Here is a 17,532-nt window from a genome sequence, read left to right as displayed (position 1 = left end):
GGTTAAGTAACTGACTATTATAATACTAAAACTGATATGAGGATGGTAACGTTAGAAACATATACAAGTTAAAGTAAATGCTGGTAAGCAAGTAATCGTGGGAACTTAAAAGTTATTCCTCATGGCCCCATGCTTTAAGTTTTTCTAAGTAGTCTGCTTTTTTATTTTTTCTCTAAAGACTAAAAAGCAATATTAGGCAACTTCATTGGTTATTTTCCAGGATACTCTACTGGAACAGCTTTCCATGAATGCAGATACTGTACACATTAATACACAGATTTTGAATTAGAACACTAAGACTGCAAAATGGATCAGTAACATAAATCTACTCGAAACCTGTTGGGGCACTTGGAGGAAGAACAGTAGGTGGGAAAGGAAAACTGAAAACCAAATAGACTGAAAAATGAGGAAATATAGGATGGAAAAAGACCTTTAATTGGAGCCTTTTAAAAGGTTTTTTTGGAGGTGGAACAATAATCTATTACTATGGAAAGAACTGGTCTCAAGTTACATCTGATTACCTTCCACAGTTGCAGAGTTCTAAAAAACTTATAAAAGTGTTCTGAATTGGTGCTTCAAGCCAGGGAACCAGGAATCTGGGGGTGATGTTGCTTGGTTCTCTTACCGAGTCATGGAGTGTGCCTGTGAATATCTTAACCCCTTTGTGCCTCAAATTCTGACTATGCTATATGCTCTTTTTATAAGCACCTGGTGAAAGTGCAAGGATAAGGAGCTCAGGAGACTTTTGCCAAATAGATTAATATCAGAACAGGACAACCATTTACCTAAGTAACCTCAATTGCTATCAATTTGACTCAACATCAGGTCACAATTAGTATGAGACTCAACACAAGTGGAAACAGAGAACAGGCCATATCTGACCACTAAGAGAGGAAGATACACAAGATATGGCCTTATGCTGGTATGCAAGACCAATATTTATTTCACCAAAAAATTTTATGGCAGACTACTACATTTTATATAAACACTATTAATACCAGCCTCATTCACAACTTCCAAAACTATCCCAGAGTCCCAAAACATTTAAAATCTTATTAAAAAATAGGTTTATCTGTCTATATATGTATAAACTATCTCCAGAAGGTAGAATATCCAGAAGGATAAAACAAAAGTAGTAAAATTCATGTGGTTGACTCCAAAGAGAGGAAATGAGGAACAAAGTGAGGAGAGTGGTTTTTTACTGTGTACCTGTCTGAACCACCTGAACTCACCAGATGCATATATCACCCTTTCTTTTCCCATATATTATCTTTTCAAAATACAAAACATTTTTAAGTGATAATATCCGGGACTGACCTGATCTGTCAAAGTGTTTTTTAAGTCATTATTGTCAACTGTCTGTGGAAAAAAAAATGCCAAACTTGACTACGTGGAATATAAATTTTAAAAGAAATAATAAGTTTTAAAGGAACTGGGAATTGAGGAAGAAAAGAAATAAAATGGTGGCTAAATGGAAATATTTTTGTAAAGGGGCACTGATAAAGAAAAAGAAAGGGCTTCCCTGGTGGCTCAGAGGTAAAGAATCTGCCTGCAATGCAGGAGAAGCAGGTCCAATCCTTGGGTCAAGTAGATCTCCTGAAGAAAATGGCAACCCATTCCAATATTCTTGCCTGTGAAAACCCATAGATAGAGGGGCCTAGAGGGCCACAGTCCATGCGGTTGCAAGAGTTGGACACAGACTGAGTGACTAAACAACAAAAAAGAAAGCAGAACAAAACACATCTGCGCCTCAGAAATAAACTACAATCAAAATGAGAGGCTGGGTTGAGATGAAGTGGGAAAATGACTATGATGTGTACAGAGTGGTGGGAAGAACACCCTCAGGTCTCCAGTGTCATTTCTTTTGCTAACCAAGTTAAATGTGTTAATAAGTTACCCAATATTTCATCCAAATTACCCAAATGGTATCCAAACCACTGACTTAGGAACCACAAGAGATCCAGGAGGCAGAGGTTACAAAGCCACGGCCTAAGGATGCTTTGGAGCTTCAGGCCTCCCAGTTGCCTCTTGCTGTGGAGACTAACTAAAGACTGGGGCTTCCTACAAGATGCAAATTACTGGAATAATAAATAGTGGCAAACTGACTTACAGCTCTCAATAATAAGTCGCAATAATTCAAAATATGCATTAGTGCAGGATGACGCTAAACATTCAGGAAGAGTTTTCACAGCATAGAAATAATAAAGAAGAGGGAAGCACTCCCAAGTAGCTTAAGTTTATTTTCAGCCATTTGACACAGACCCATGCAGATACAATTTATAACTAACCAATCTTATCTATCCATCAGAGAAGGGCAGGAGAAAAACACACTTTAGAGCTACCTGCTAATATATTGCTACCAAATATGTGAAAATAAAATTTAGGTTAAACATTTTGGCCAAAGGCTCCACAATTTCACCTTTGGAACGGTTCTGTTGGTCAGATGACATTTCATTCCAGGCATTTTTCTCTTCTCAGGTACCTACTTCCCTTACAAGACAATCTGAGAAGAAGAATTTTTCACCACTTGTTTAATAAAAATGGAGACAACAAATATATCCAGTTTTCACTCTCTCTTTTGCATGTTACCAAGTGGTCCCAATTAGGCTTATTTACTCGTTCATTTATTTATGAAATGTGTGCCCTCACAAAGTTTATAGTCTCATGTAGTTCCATTCAACAAACATGACCCAGACACTGCATCTGTGCCAAGCAAAAAGAAAGGAGAAAATAAAATACAAACTCTGCCCCTACGGCATCACAACCTAGAGGGAAATTCAGGAAGATAATACATACCTCAAACAGGGCACCCAGAAATAGTGAATTAAAGACAAGAAGTGATGAACTTTTGTAAGTATAATCAAGAAGTAGGAGGTGAATCCTCAGCCATTTGGAAAGATGACAAAGATTAGGCTAATGGGATGAAGAGCATTCCCGGCACAGGAAACAACTGAAGATAAACTTCACAAGACACATTAAGTGGTTTTGCTACAACATAAAATTTGCATAGGGAGCAGACCAAAAAGTGGAGGGCAGTCAGCTCATGCCTGACCTTGCTCAGTTTGACTTCATCCTATAGAGATAAAAGAGAAGTTTTGACAGATTGCTGTGAATATTGCAAGGATGGGGTTACCAATCTTTATTTACACTATCAAGAGGTCAAAAATGATAATTTTTAAAACCCTAAAAGGACTGGGTAAGTAGGAGTTTGTTCACCTTAGAGGAAGCATGTTCAGTACAGACAAGGGGATAAAAACCATAGTTTAGAGAGTTAAGGAAATAAATAAGTGAAGACAGTTAAGTATAGACCATGCCTTTGAGATGCTTAGATGAAAACAGAAGAGATGGGACAGGTGATGAAGAAAAGTGAAGTGTTCAGAGATAGAGAGCTGTTATATTTTGAAAGAGGAATTTATAGGATGAGTTTTGGGGTGTGGGCGGTAATGGCATGGAGGAGGTCAAAAAAACTAACAAAACAAAGCCAAGGAGGAAAATCTGAGTAGTGTCAAAGAATCTCTTAGTACTACTAGCTTTCTTAATTTTTGGAAGTTTTTTTCAAAGCCCGTTTAGCTTTTACTTTAGGATTCCTAACCTCATCCCCAGAAAGCTTCCTGTTTTTAAAGATCCCCATTATTTCCGAACTCTGCCAGATTCTTGGACATTTTAGGTAGCTGGGACTTTAGCTTGTTGTTTTGTTTCCTACGTCTTTCTGATCCTCGGCAAGAGTGTACCCTAATAAAACATAATTACTCTGGGAAAGCATATCTGTATTTTACATATTTTTACCTCCAGGAAAGCTTAAAAGAAAGAACAATAAAGGAATGGATAAAGAAGATGTGATACATATATACAATGGAATACTATTCAGCCATAACAAAGAACAGAATAATGCCATCTGCAGCAACATGGGTGCAATTAGAGATTATCATAGTAAGTGAAGTTGGTCAGAAAGAGAAAGACAAATACCATACGATATCACTTACATGTGAAATCTAAAATACGGCACAAATGAACCTATTTACAAAACAGAAACAGATTCATAGACATAGAGACTGACTTGTGGTTGCCAAGTGGAGGTGGGATTGACTAGGAGTTTGGGGTTAGTAGATGCAAACCATTACATTTAGAATGGATAAACAACAAGGTTCTACTGTATAGTACAGGGAACTATCTCTAATCTCCTGGGATAAACCATAATGGAAAAGGATATTATAAAAGAATATATAGCAGAAATTAGCACAATGTTATGAATCAACTATACTTCAATTAAAAATTATATTAAAAAATAAAGAGAAAAGGGTCTACTGATAAGCTTTTTTCTAAAAAAAAAGTGCTTTAAAAATACTAGTGATATACACTCTGAATTTTTAAAAATTACCAACTGAAAATAAGCCAAAAAACTGTTATGTCATGTAGATGGAGTTTCACTTTTCACTAGCTAAGCATGTAAATAACTGTTATCAAATAGCTTTTCTTATCTGAAGCATATTTACAGCCACAGCCACACCAGGAGGAAGCTTTGGTTGACAGATTTATAAAGTAGACTAAAAGCCTGAGGATACACCTTACGGTGTGTATTTTTTTCAGACCATTTTTTCCATGCTATGTAGAGACATGCTTTTCACACAAAGACCAAATTACTTTCAGACATATAGCTCTGTAACCTGCCTTTTCACTAAACAGCTCATGAAAAACTTTCTATATCCAAAAATAAATACCTATATAATCATTTTGAGGTCTGTGGAACATTCCATTAACAAGCTTTTGCTGCTGAACTCATGAATGACAGTGATCTCTCCCATAGAAACACATTAAAGATACCGTCCAAGTCAACATACTTAGGCTAGACAGTCTCATTCTGTACGGCGCTTCTGCTTCCCCTTATCATAAAGTACATATACAGGCAACTCTACCTCAGTTACCTCCTTGAACATTTTGTAATATACTAAGCAGATGCCTTCTTGGGATGAAAAGCAAGGAAAATAAACTAATTCTAATAACCTTTCAGAGCTCTTCTCAAGAATTATGGCTTACCAATTCACCAACTGACTCTGAGCATGCCAAATGCAAAACTTGAGTGCAGCTGATAAGTCCATTATCATAACACACCAGGATCTCACACCCTACTATGAACCACCCTATTTCTCAAAGTCTCCTTCTCAGCTGTATACTAAGCTACACCTAATAATGTGGCACATCAACTTTTCTTGGTAGAAATCTTCTTAGAAGATTTTTTCAAAAAATGCAACACTGCCAAATGAAATGTGAATTCAGACTCCTCGTCAGTCTCTGAATTGGACTATTAGTAGGGCACTGCTATCCTTTTCACGTATCACAGCACAGTTCATTCTCCTTAAAAGCACCACAATATCTAACCCAAATTCTTTATGTAATGATGTTAGTGGCACCAGAGATATCTAAAACTGTGACTCTATGTTATCAGTGAGTATGGCCTCAGAGCTGTCTGTATTTTTTTACTAAAGAACCATACTGCACACAAAGCACATTTGATATTGGACAAAAGACAAAGTTTTCTCATCTACAGCTGCATATTAGTAACCAGGATTGACTCTCATGCTGGTAGTCTGTTCTGTGCAGCACTCGAAATTTCTGATCCAAATGAACTAGCCCAAGAACTTTATAATTTTAATGAGAAAGTACTTGAGAGGAAAAAGATTAAGAAAATACTGCTACTTAGATGTAAGCATCTCTTTGTATGAAACTATTTCTAAGAACTTCTTTCTTGATTCCCATAGCTTCTGTGAGAAATGTTGGCTTACACCAATTATCTACATCCCTACTAAATTAGGCATTTTAGAATACAGAAAAGCACTTTTCATCAACTTTCAGCAATCACAAGAACAACAAAAAGTTTAACGTTCACCTCACCCCTTATTTCAATCAATTCCAAGAATTTCACCCTTATCCCCCACTTTTCAACTCCTTTACAAACAAATCTCCAACAACCCCTATCTTTCCACACGGACCAGAAAAAAATCTTAAGGCTTTTATGTTGCACTTACTCAAAATTCACGAGTAGAAACATTTACTCTTGAATCGATGCTCCCCGAAAGCTGAGTGTCCCCACACTGAGATTAACAATCATTTTAAAGCCCAGTAATTTTCCACAGGCACCTTCTCAAACAGACAGACTGACATTTCTATTTACACAGGACATGAAACTGAGGTGACCTGCTCAGGTTTCTGTGGCCCAACCAGGATGCTAAGTCATACTTTCTGTATTCCTAATCTGTTGAGCCATGCTGTCTTCACTACAAAAAAAAAAAAAAGAAAAAAAATGCATGTCAATAGTATATGGCATCATGCATAAATCATAGAAATCCAACTTATTAAAATATATGAAAACCATCACACCCAAAATACCTCTTGTAACTACATTAAAGTAACTGAACCACAAAACTAAGCAGCTGTACTGACTGGTCTAGTCACCAAAGGGGGGAAAATATTCTTAACTTCTCCTTCCTCCCAAAAAGCACTAAATATTAGTTTGCTGAATGTACCGGTTTTCATTAGAAGAAAATTATACATGCATACTATCTTTCAGCTGTGAATACACAAGCTTAAGGTCACTATTCAGCTGTTTACAGAACAGATTACCCCATCATCTCTACTTGTGTGTACCTACCTATTAAGTTTAACGTAGGAATGGACTACTAGCTCATCACTCTGCAGCCTTCTAGAGTTTACAAAGCATTCTTGTAAACAGCCACACAGAGAAGCTGCAAAAGTTTACAGGTTATTAAAAAAAATTCACTAGCCCTTGCCATATTTTGTGCTACAGTAGTATATATTGCCTGGTGGTAATAAGGGCAACCAAACTGCCTGGATGTAAATCATGACTGACTCTACCACTCTGTATGTGAGCAAGTTACTTTGGTTTCTATTAATAAGTCTCCTCATTCATAAAAGGGGTAAAAGATAGCCCCTAACTCCTAGTTCACACGGTTGCTGAATGAATGGAGGTAATATGAGTAAAACATGTTTAGCACATCACCTTGCACAGGAAGAGCACTTAAATACCAGCTATTACTCCTGCTACTCCGATTATTACTCTCATTACCATTCATGGAAACAGTAATGTAGGGCTGGTGGACTTATTTACAATTATTGTTAAATAGTTTTGATCTAATATTTTTTGGTCCTAGGTCAATGCTAATTAATGCCAATTAATGAATGTCTGACATTTATAATGTCATTCCTCCTTAACTAGAAGGTATTCCCTTCTCCACCTGTCTTAAGTTTTACTCATTCTTCGAAGTCCGACTCAGAATACTTGGAGATGAAGACTCTTCAGATACCTCCCGACATAATGCTTCTTTTGAGCGGAGCTCAGCCTATCCATTACCTAAAATATTCAGTGGGTAATTAATCATGTATTTGCATGGATTCTTTTCAGTTTTCTCCCATTGTTAACTAATGCATAGTGTTGTGATTTTCATGTGTTTGTTTTAAATCCTTAGTATAGTTCTTGAGGCTAAGAACCATATCACAATGCTTCTTTCTATCATGGGCTGAAACTTTGTGCATAATCCACACTCAATAAATATGGTAATAGATGAGTTTCTTAATCACTTCTGATTTTTCATATCAAATGTACTTTTAAAAATATCAAAGGCAGGGATATAACAAACAGATTAGTTATGAAAATGCTTCTTAGCTACCACTGAAATACTAATTATGTCTACCTCTCCATGGGGATTCCAAAAATAAGACAACACATGATAGAGCAATGAATCAGTAGCAGAATAAAAAATTCTTGCTTCCAAGCACAAGTTGAATTCTTCCACAAAAACTATAACCACAGTAGATTTAATACCGAATATATGATTTTGGTATCCATACTATACTGTACATCTCATACATGACTTAATAATTTATGCCATTCTTTAGATCAACAGGCACAGTACAGTAACTAGAAATGAATATATGTGCATTGCTGGTGAGAATGTAAAATGGTGTACTTGCTACAGAAAACAGTTTGGCAGTTTCTCAAAAAATTAAACATGGAATTACATACGATCCAGCAATCCCATTTCTGGGTATATATCAAAAGAATTGAAAGCAGGGACTTGAACAGCTATTTGTACACCAATATTCATAGCAGCATTATTCACAATAGCCAAGGATGGAAATTACCTAAACATCCATGGGCATATAAATGGATAAGGAAAACATAGAATGTATACACAATGGAGAATTATTCAGCTTTGAAAAGGAAGGCAATTCTGACACATGCTTCAATATGAATGAACCTTGAAGACATAACCCTAAGTGAAATAAACTACACACAGAAGAACTACTACTATATAATCCCACTTATACAAAGTGCCTAGAGTAGTCACATTCACAGAGATAGGAAGTGTAATAGAATGATGGTTGCCAGGGGCTGGGGAGAGTGGGGACATGAAAAAGCTCTGGAGAGGGATGGTGGGGATGGTTGTACAACAATGTGAATGTACATACTGCCACTGATACATACACTTAAAAATGGTTAAAATGGTACGTTATATATATTTTACCACAATAAAATTTCAAAAAATCAAGGAATAAATAAAATATACTTAAAAACAAAGATGAATATAGGTCAAATCTAAAGTGTCTGGTTCTTACTCTCTCAGCATACTTACCAAATTGTGCCAACAATTCACTTAAGGATCTTCAATAGTGAGTGAGGGATAAATTAGCCAAGTCTCAATAAATGCATTTGTAACAGATATGATTTATAATGTACATAATCGTATCTTTTATTTTGGACTCCTTTACTGATGTTCACATGGGAAAATGTCACTAATGGATGAGGGATTAATAGAGATAACATTTAAATTACAATCTCCAAAGGGACTTGCCTTTATAAAATGTATGCCTTAAGTTACTAATAGTACCTATGAGAAAATATCCTCATGCAAGACATAATAATATGGTTTAATAATCTGGACTTGTTTCCAACATTTTAAAGCTCACAATTCTTTCCTAAAATTCTCTATTCATTTACCTATGAACTAAATAACAACGTAATAATAATAAAAATATTCTCAAAAATGAACTATCTTCACTGAGATAATGCTGTGCTTAGTTGCTCAGTCGTGTCTGACTCTTTGTGACCCCATGGACTGTAGCCTGCCAGGTTCCTCTCTTCATGGGGATTCTCCAGGCAAGAATATCGGAGTAGGTTGCCATGCCCTCCTCCTGGGGATCTTCCCAACCCAGGAATTGAACCCAGGTCTCCCGCATTGCATTCTTTATCGTCTGAGCCACCAGGGAAGCCCACTGAACTAATGGCATCTGTCAACTACAACTTATATATGAGAGAATCATTGCATTATATCATTCTTTTAAAATGAAATATTATAAATATATGTGTAAGCATAAGAGGAAAGGGAAAGTGCTAAAGTTGCTGAAAAACTGTCTCCCCAGATTTCATAATACAGTAGAGCCTCATTATTAGCAAATTCTTTATTTGCAAGTTCACCAACTCAAATTAATTTGTAACTCCAAAATCAATACTTGCAGCATTTTCATGGTCATTTGCAGACACTCTCAGAGAAAGAAAAAAATGAGTCACCTGACAGTATGTTTCCAGCTGAGAGAGGAAAAAAGGCCTCACTCTGCCTTCTTGTTTCAGCTCTCATACTGTAAACAAGCGTCCTTTTCAGGATCTATTTAGTGCCAGGTTTTTTATATTTTTGTGCTTTTCTGTTGATCTTACTATAGGAAAAGGCCCCTCAGCACATTGCTGTGTGCCTAAACATAAGATTTTGATATACCTTATGGAAAAAACAGGTGTTAGATAAGATTTATTCAGGCATGAACTACAGAGATAATCACTATGAATCCAAAGTTAATGAATCAACAATATATACTGAATACAGTGTCTTTAAACAGAAACACATATTAAACAAGGTTAAAAAAATAAATAAATAAACAAGGTTAGGTATTAATCACTTGATGAAAATGTGAGCAAAGACTGGCAGGACCCTAACCCTATACTTCCCCTGGGAACAATGGTTACAAATTTACTAATTTGGTATTATGGCAACTTTACATAAGTACCATGAATAACAAGAATCAACTGTACTTTGCAAAGAAAACTCAGAAGGGAAGAAAAATGGATCAATGGACTTGAATGGATACTCCAGAAACAGGTCTATGTAAACCTGGCTGCAGGCAGCATAGAGATTAGCAGGAAAAAAGCTGAACTACACAAGAACTGCCCAAGGACAAGAAAATACAGATCTGGGAAGAGTGAAAGGGGAATTCCTCATCTCACAACACAGAAAGGTTCAATCCAGCTACAATGTTGAATGCAAACTTTATCCCAATGAGAAAAAAATAAGTATTTTTTAAAAATAGGAAAACAGCTCTAAGATCTTGATTTAGGGAACTATTTCATAAGCAAAACGCAAAAAGAACCCATAAAGGAAAAGTAAAATGAAAAACTTTTGATCATCAAAAGATATTACACACAGAAAAAGATAAGCTAGAAACTGGAAAAAGATACTTGCAACACATGTAATTAACATAGAGAACTAAAACCAGTAAGAAAAAGGCAAATGATGCAATAGAAAAACGGACAAAAGACATGAACAAGTATTTAACAGAAGATAAAATTCAAAAGACTAATAAATACATGTAAAAGATGTTCAATAATATTCAAAGACAGAAATTTAAATCTCAATGAACTATCATTTTACAAAAACTAGCAAAACTTAAAAACTCTGATAATACCAAGTGTTGGAGAAAATGTGGAAGAACAGGAACTCTTCCACGGCTAGTAGGAATACAAATGCCTTGGAAAGCCGTTCATCATCATCTAGTGAAGCTGAATATGCACACCTCCTGTGACACAGCAATTCTCAGTGTAACTTTACAGGAACTTGTAATGTGTACCAGGAGAAAAGCATAAGTGTCCACAACAACAGTATTGTTTGAAATTACAAAAACGCTGGTGAAAAAAATCCCCTTATATCCAATAGGCAGCTGGATAAATTCCGTTACATTCATAATATGTTTACACAGCAATGGAATTAATAATTGGTCATTCGTTATGACTGCTTCCTTATCAATACAAATGACTTTTAAAAACACTGTTAAATGGATAAAATAACCGGTCACAAGAATATATACAGTATAATTCCACTTAAAATTCAAAAACATAGAAAATTAATCATTGCATTGTTCAGGGTTACATGCATAGGTGTAACTGTAAAGAAAAGTTACATGAATAATAAACAAAAAATTCAGAATTGTGGTATCCTTGGACAGTGGGGGTGAATAACCAAGGAGAGGCACATAGGAAACAAAATCAATTCTTAATTTCCTCAAATCTGCTCCTCCTCTACTAGTTCCCACCTACAGAGTTACATTTTTCTCTTCCTCTCACACCCCGTGTAATTAATCAACCTCTGTGTGTTAGTCACTCAGTCATGTCTGACTCTGTCCATGGGATCCTCCAGGCAAGAATACTGGAGTGGGCTGTCATCTCCTCTTCCAGGGGATCTTACCTCCCCAGGGATCGAACCCGGGTCTTCTGCACTGTGGGCAGATTCTTTACCTTCTGAGCCACTAACACCCCAATTCTGCCCAATTCTTTCAATTTCCTCTACTTTACTCTGGGTTAAGCCTTCATTAATCTCTTGCTAGGACTGTGGCAAGAGGTTCCTCTTAAGTCTATCATGACTGTATAATTCATTCTCCAAGATCATCTAAGTGATCTTTTCAAAATGTAAGTCATGTCCTTTAAACTCTCCAAAGGCTTCTCTTCACAATCAGAATAAAATTCAGTCTTTACCACAGCCTTCAGGGCTTCATTTTACCTGTTCTATGATTACCTCCTCCCACCCTTTTCCTAGCCCACTAGGTTTCAGCTGGCTTGGCTTTCTACTTCTCAAACCTGCCAAGTTGATTCCCCCTCTTAAGGCTTTTACAGGAATGCCATTTTCCTGGCTCTTGGCTTAGCTGGCTTCATCTCAGCATTTAAATCTCAAATAAATTTAAGCACAAATGCTACCTTCTCAACCAAGTTCCCTATGACCACCTCATTAAGTACGGCAACACTGCCACCAGCAAGCACTTACCACTCCACTGTTTCATTCTTTACAGCACTTATCACTATCTGTTAATTTAGTGATAAATTCCACCAGAACCCAAGTCCCACAAAAGCAGGGATCTGTCAGTTCAGTTCAGTGTACTACAAAGCAGTGTCAGGCAAGTGGCAACAAATATTTGTTGGATGAATAAAACAGTGAAATTTACTTTCAATAAACATGAATTAGCACTTTCTGACAGTGATATGAAAATCAAGAACACCAATGAGAAGTATTACAGATGGAAAGGAATTTTGAAAACTATGTGTCTGTGAAAGTGTTAGTCCCTCAGTCATGTCTGATTCTTTGTGATCTCATGGACTATGTAGCCAACCAAACTCCCCTGTCCATAGAATTCTCTAGGCAAGAATACCAGAGTGGGTTGCCATTCCCTTTTCCAGGGGATCTTCCTGACCCAGGGGTGTGTTTGTGTGTGTGTATACACACACACACACACACACACACACACACACACACACAGAATTTTGCATTCTCCTTCAGGGAGATGGGGTAGGGGGGAGCGGAATCTAACATGCTAATTTGGCATCAATCGTTCTAAAGAAGGAAAAAACACATTTTTATGACTTTATATGCCATACAGATCCTTCAACTGTCAGTCTACAATAGAAAATGAATCTTAAGCTTGAATTCTTAAAAACATGAGTAATTTGTGTATTCACAATGACTGACATAAAGTCTATTCTCGTTTCCTTACTTTGATGACCCCTGTTATGATCAACATGACAACACTTCATAATATCTATTGAGTTCACTACGTGCTTGGTACTATGTTGTTTTACACATGTTATTACTCAGTTCTCACGACCTTTATCAGAGGTACTGTTACTAACCCTGTTTTACACATCAGAAAACTAAAGCAAAGAGAGTCTAGTCAGATGGCTAACGAGTGAAAGACTCAAATCTAGGCTGCCCGAGTTCAAAGCCCTAAAATTAAACCCATCTGCTGAACTGATACTGCTCAATTCACTTACATTATCTGCTAAAAAACTGTGTGTGTATCTACTGCAATTTTATGCATCATGCTAGGTCAGCAATTCTTAAACATTACTGTACATTAGAATCACCTGGGCAGATTCCTAGATTCTGATTCAGTAAGTCTAGGGTGGAATTTCCAGAGATCTGCAATTTTAACTGTCTTGGTCCATGAACTATACTCAACTCTGTGCAGAGTGTTCTACAGGTTTGAGGATATATGAGCCTCCTGTCTCAATCAGTTTACAATCTAAAAGGGATAGAAATCAGACACACAATTGGTAACTATACAGTGATACAGGAGAAGTAGTGTCAACAAAACAGCAAGACTTCAAGGAAGAGGGATCAGCTGTAACGAAATGAAGATGAGCAGGATTTCATGAAGAAAGTCCTGCAGACTTTCAGGAATAATGCTACATGCAAAGGAAGGCTCGAAAAGCAGACAGCTTGGCAGGAACAGGGGCTCTGCATTTAGGGCTGGAAAAGTAATGTCAGTAAAAATGCTCTCAATGTCAACCTAAACACTATGGGTTTTATTCAGTGCTGGCTCTGGGAAATTGCTAATGGTTTTTGAGGAGGGAAATGATAAATCACAGCAATATTCTTTGGAAGAGTACTCTGATGAAGTTATGCAAGATCAAGTATATTGAGAACAACAATGGGAATAGTTAGGCTGGCAGCGTTCCAATCTCAAAAAACTAACAGCTAGAACATGGTACTGGAAAAGATGAAAAAAAAAGGAAGAATGGTACCTCTTGACAATGAACTGCATGTGGGGCAGAGGCAACAATCACAGCTATTAACAAATGACTTCTTCACCCCTTAAGTCCAAGTTGTAGTCTGACCAGTTTCATGTTACTTTTTACAACTTTTTCTTAAACAACCAACTAAGCTCCAAACTATACAGTTCACTTATTCAAAACACAGCCCATGACTAAGAAGTCAGCAAACAGGCCTGCAAAATACATGTCACATAGTTCATACACTAAAAAAAAAAAAAGTACATGTATATATATTATACTTAATATATAATATATATAAATGAAAGAACATTATTAAGAGCAATATAATCTCATTTTACTCAAAGTTCTAACAAAGGTAAGCATCTAATTTCCAAACCCACAGCAGTTCAGAAGGAAAAATTAGAAGGGTAAAAGAGCAAAAATTAGAAGGGTATAGACAGGTGGAAGAAGCTGAAGAATAGAAAGGAAAACTATAAAAAAAAAAAAAAAAAAGCACACAGAATCACTCAGGGTAAATTCGCCACAACTGTTTATTGACAGATACACATGATTCCCAGAAAAATGGAATTAATGAGAATCTTCCTTAATGTCCCAAACATCTACCACACAAAGAAAACTTTTAAACATTTTAAAACAAATTTTTACCTGAGTTAAACGTAATTTTTAAAGGATGACTGATACATGCAGGCAGAACAACCAAGAGATAGTCAAAAAATAAAGGTAAGAAAGATGTATTTTATAATACAGTAAGTTTGAAGATAATAAGAATGCTTTCATAAAGCATCTACTCAAGAATGTGGCCCTAGTGGTAAACTTTACTTCAGGCAATATTTTCCTGATGGCTGTGCTTTTGAATTCCAGGTTTCAAATAATATGAGGGCATCTTCAACAAAAATAAAAATGATTGAACTGGTCTTAAATACAACCTATAAATATGTACCTACTGAAATCAGGCAGCATCATTTGACACTCAATGTCCTGTAACAAAAGGCCATGTGACACTTTTAAAAGGACATTAAACATCACAACACATGAAGGCTTCTCACTTTGGTCACCAATACTCGTTAACATTTATTATAATACTACTCACACAAGGACCTTATCTGTTTCAAAAACAGATGAAAATGTCATTTTCATGGGGAGAATTAAGATGTTAATTAACTGAAAGATATCTTAAGTTTATGATTAAGTTACTAAAGCCAGGAACCTACACCTTAAATCATGCAGAAAAAGCATATCATGCATTAATTATTGGAGTAGGAAGAGTATGGGTTTCAGCTTGAGATTTTTTATACTGCAGAAAGGCAAATTAATGTATAACATTGTAACGTTAAAATTACCTTAAAGATGTTGTAAGGATGAATCAACTGTATGGAACTAGGCCTCTCATATTTCTCAGATCCAGCAAAGAACAGAGAAAATTAAAAGCACATACTTATTTCAAAATTTCATCAACTGATCAGGCAAATTAAGACATCAAAGATCATGGTACAATTTACTACACCTTCTAAATATGTAAACAAAAGTAGTCAATTGCACCAGGGGGGTTCCACTCTCCCTCCCTATCTCCTTATTATCATCCTTGTTTTCTAGAAACATACAGGAAGACACTAACTGAAGCCAAAAAAATGTGCCCTGGAGACAGTTTGTCAAACTGCAAGTTATGACCCGTGTATCAATTTAGTGCGTTTAGTTAGCATTTCTTAAAGAAAAAGAATGAAATATAATAGCAATCATCAGTATGCATCATTAGTAGTAAGAATGAGTACTGCTTTGTGAAACTTCTTGTTCCTATGTGGGTATGTACTAGATGATAATGAAAAACGTTATTCTTACTATAATTTTTTTAAAGTTTGAAAACTCCTAACCTAAATGTCTCTGGACTCAAAGACATTCATCAGCGCTCAGCACCTACACAACCTCTTAGCTCAAGCTGGGCTCGTGGAAACCAATTTAAGAGCTCCAGGCAGCAAAAAAAGAATGAGGACACGCCTTAACTAAGCCCGAATTAGGACCTGAAAGAACTAACCTCCCCTAACACCAGCCCTAGGCGGTGCCTACAAGCTTCTGGTAACTTAGCAACCTTCAAGGAGCTCCTCCTCCCTCAACTGACTAGAAACAGTTCTACTCTTCCAACCAACTTTACGGAACTACAACTTCTAGAATCACTGTGCCCCAAGACAGTATCACCTCTCCTTCTCGCTTCACCAATTCCCAGTATGTCTTCCTAGAAGAGGACCTCGAACTCAGCAGAGAATGAAGCTCCTCACAGATCCTGACCCTTCTTCTCCTCTCCCAGATCTCCGGACAGGGTACCCTCCTCCCAGGTCCCATCTTACCCCAACCGCCTCATTGTCAGTTAGTTGTCCTGGGGGCAAAACGATTCTCTCAAAAGCCCTCTTTAAACTGCCGCTTGCTTGCTCCTACGGGCCCCCGGAAGGAGCAGGCCTGGTGTCCCAGGAGCTCCTAACCCAACCGAACCTCCCCGGGGACACGTACTCTTTTTTTGTTGTTGTTGTTTATTCAGTAGTTATTAAGAGGCAAGTTTCCTATTTCCCCAGCAGCCCCAGACATCTCCAATATCCATCTCCTACCAGCCAGGGGGCATCTCCTCGTCCCCCAAGCCCCGGGGCACAGCGGGAAGCCCTGATTCTCCCAGGAAGTCGGACAGGCTCCCCCAGACGGCCTCCTCCAACTCATGCCCCTCTCCCAGCCCAGGCCCTCCCCGCGCCGCCGCAGCGCAGGCCCGGCCCCATCCTCCCTCCGGCCCCGGCAGGTGTCCCATCCTCCCCTTCGCCCAGGCAGGCCTCGTCCCGCTCCGACTTCTTCCAACTATTTCCTCGCACAGCACCCCGGCTCCAGAGAGAAGCCCCTCGGGCCTCGACAACCCGGCGGAGCCGGCAGGCCCGGGCTCCACTCACCCCTCAGCCCGGGAGGCGGGGGAGCTGCTGCGGCGGCTCCTCGGCCTGCGCCTCTCCTCCCCCCTCCCGGCCGCCGCCGTGGCCGCCGCTCAGCCTCGGGCCTGCTCACGGCCGGCCCCGGACCGGCTCCGCTTCACCTCGTCCCCAACTCCGGCCTCCGGAGCCCTGTGTCCTGCATTGACCCGGAAGCAGCTTTCCCGGCCCAACAACAACACGTGACCCCGCCGCACGTGTCACGTCCGCTGCGTGAATGGGAGGGGGCGCCGGAGGAACCGGTCCTCCAGGACCTAGCTGAGGTTGCCGTGGCGACGGGGATGTCGCGGGCGGCCGGGTAGTCACTAGAAACACACTTCATCATCTGCTTTTTCTCTTACTCGTCATGGGGGGACACCCTGGGTGCAAAGGAGGAGTACAAATTGTCGCATCAGAGTGGAATAGGGGCAAGTCAGAGCCGAGCCCGGGACTCTGAGAGGCTGCTGTCTTACAGAAAGGAGCAGCAAGCCGAAAGTTTCCAGAATCACCTAGAATTTTGTCCTGATTCGGTCACTAGTTTACCGGTGACCCTGATCAGTTCCCCTCCTTTCTATGTCTTCAGTGTCCTTACTCTCGAGCTCTAGGCTGTAATCGAATACTGTCCCAAGATGCTTTTGTGTAAGGATGTGGTAGCACTCTGACCTTTATTTCGTGTCCTTGTCTCAAGGTCTGCGGCATCCTGAGATTTCGGTGCTCCAACACCAATGTAGTGATTGCATCTTTCACTTATTGAGCCCC

The 17,532-nt window shown here is 38.5% G+C and overlaps 1 protein-coding gene across 6 annotated transcripts in view; it reads right to left on the bottom strand.

Moving 5' to 3' along the window:
• TBCEL (tubulin folding cofactor E like) overlaps nt 1–16,850 on the bottom strand; it is a 66,383-nt gene extending 49,533 nt beyond the window's left edge. For 2 of the 6 annotated variants that reach the window (XM_061440612.1, XM_061440617.1), the window contains exon 1: nt 16,762–16,847. The gene's annotated coding sequence lies outside the window, so the exon portion shown is untranslated. Of the gene's footprint in view, nt 1–6,023; nt 6,273–6,646; nt 6,741–15,180; nt 15,376–16,761 lie in introns of those variants that run through there. The other 4 variants (XM_061440616.1, XM_061440613.1, XM_061440615.1 and 1 more) reach the window with 4 other exon arrangements.
• Between the last annotated feature and the right edge of the window lie 682 nt (nt 16,851–17,532).

This window comes from Bos javanicus, chromosome 15, assembly GCF_032452875.1.
Source record: "Bos javanicus breed banteng chromosome 15, ARS-OSU_banteng_1.0, whole genome shotgun sequence".
Taxonomy (NCBI): Eukaryota; Metazoa; Chordata; class Mammalia; order Artiodactyla; family Bovidae; genus Bos; species Bos javanicus.
The sequence above is the reverse complement of the archived record's forward strand: the minus strand, read 5'-3'. Positions and strand labels throughout refer to the sequence as shown.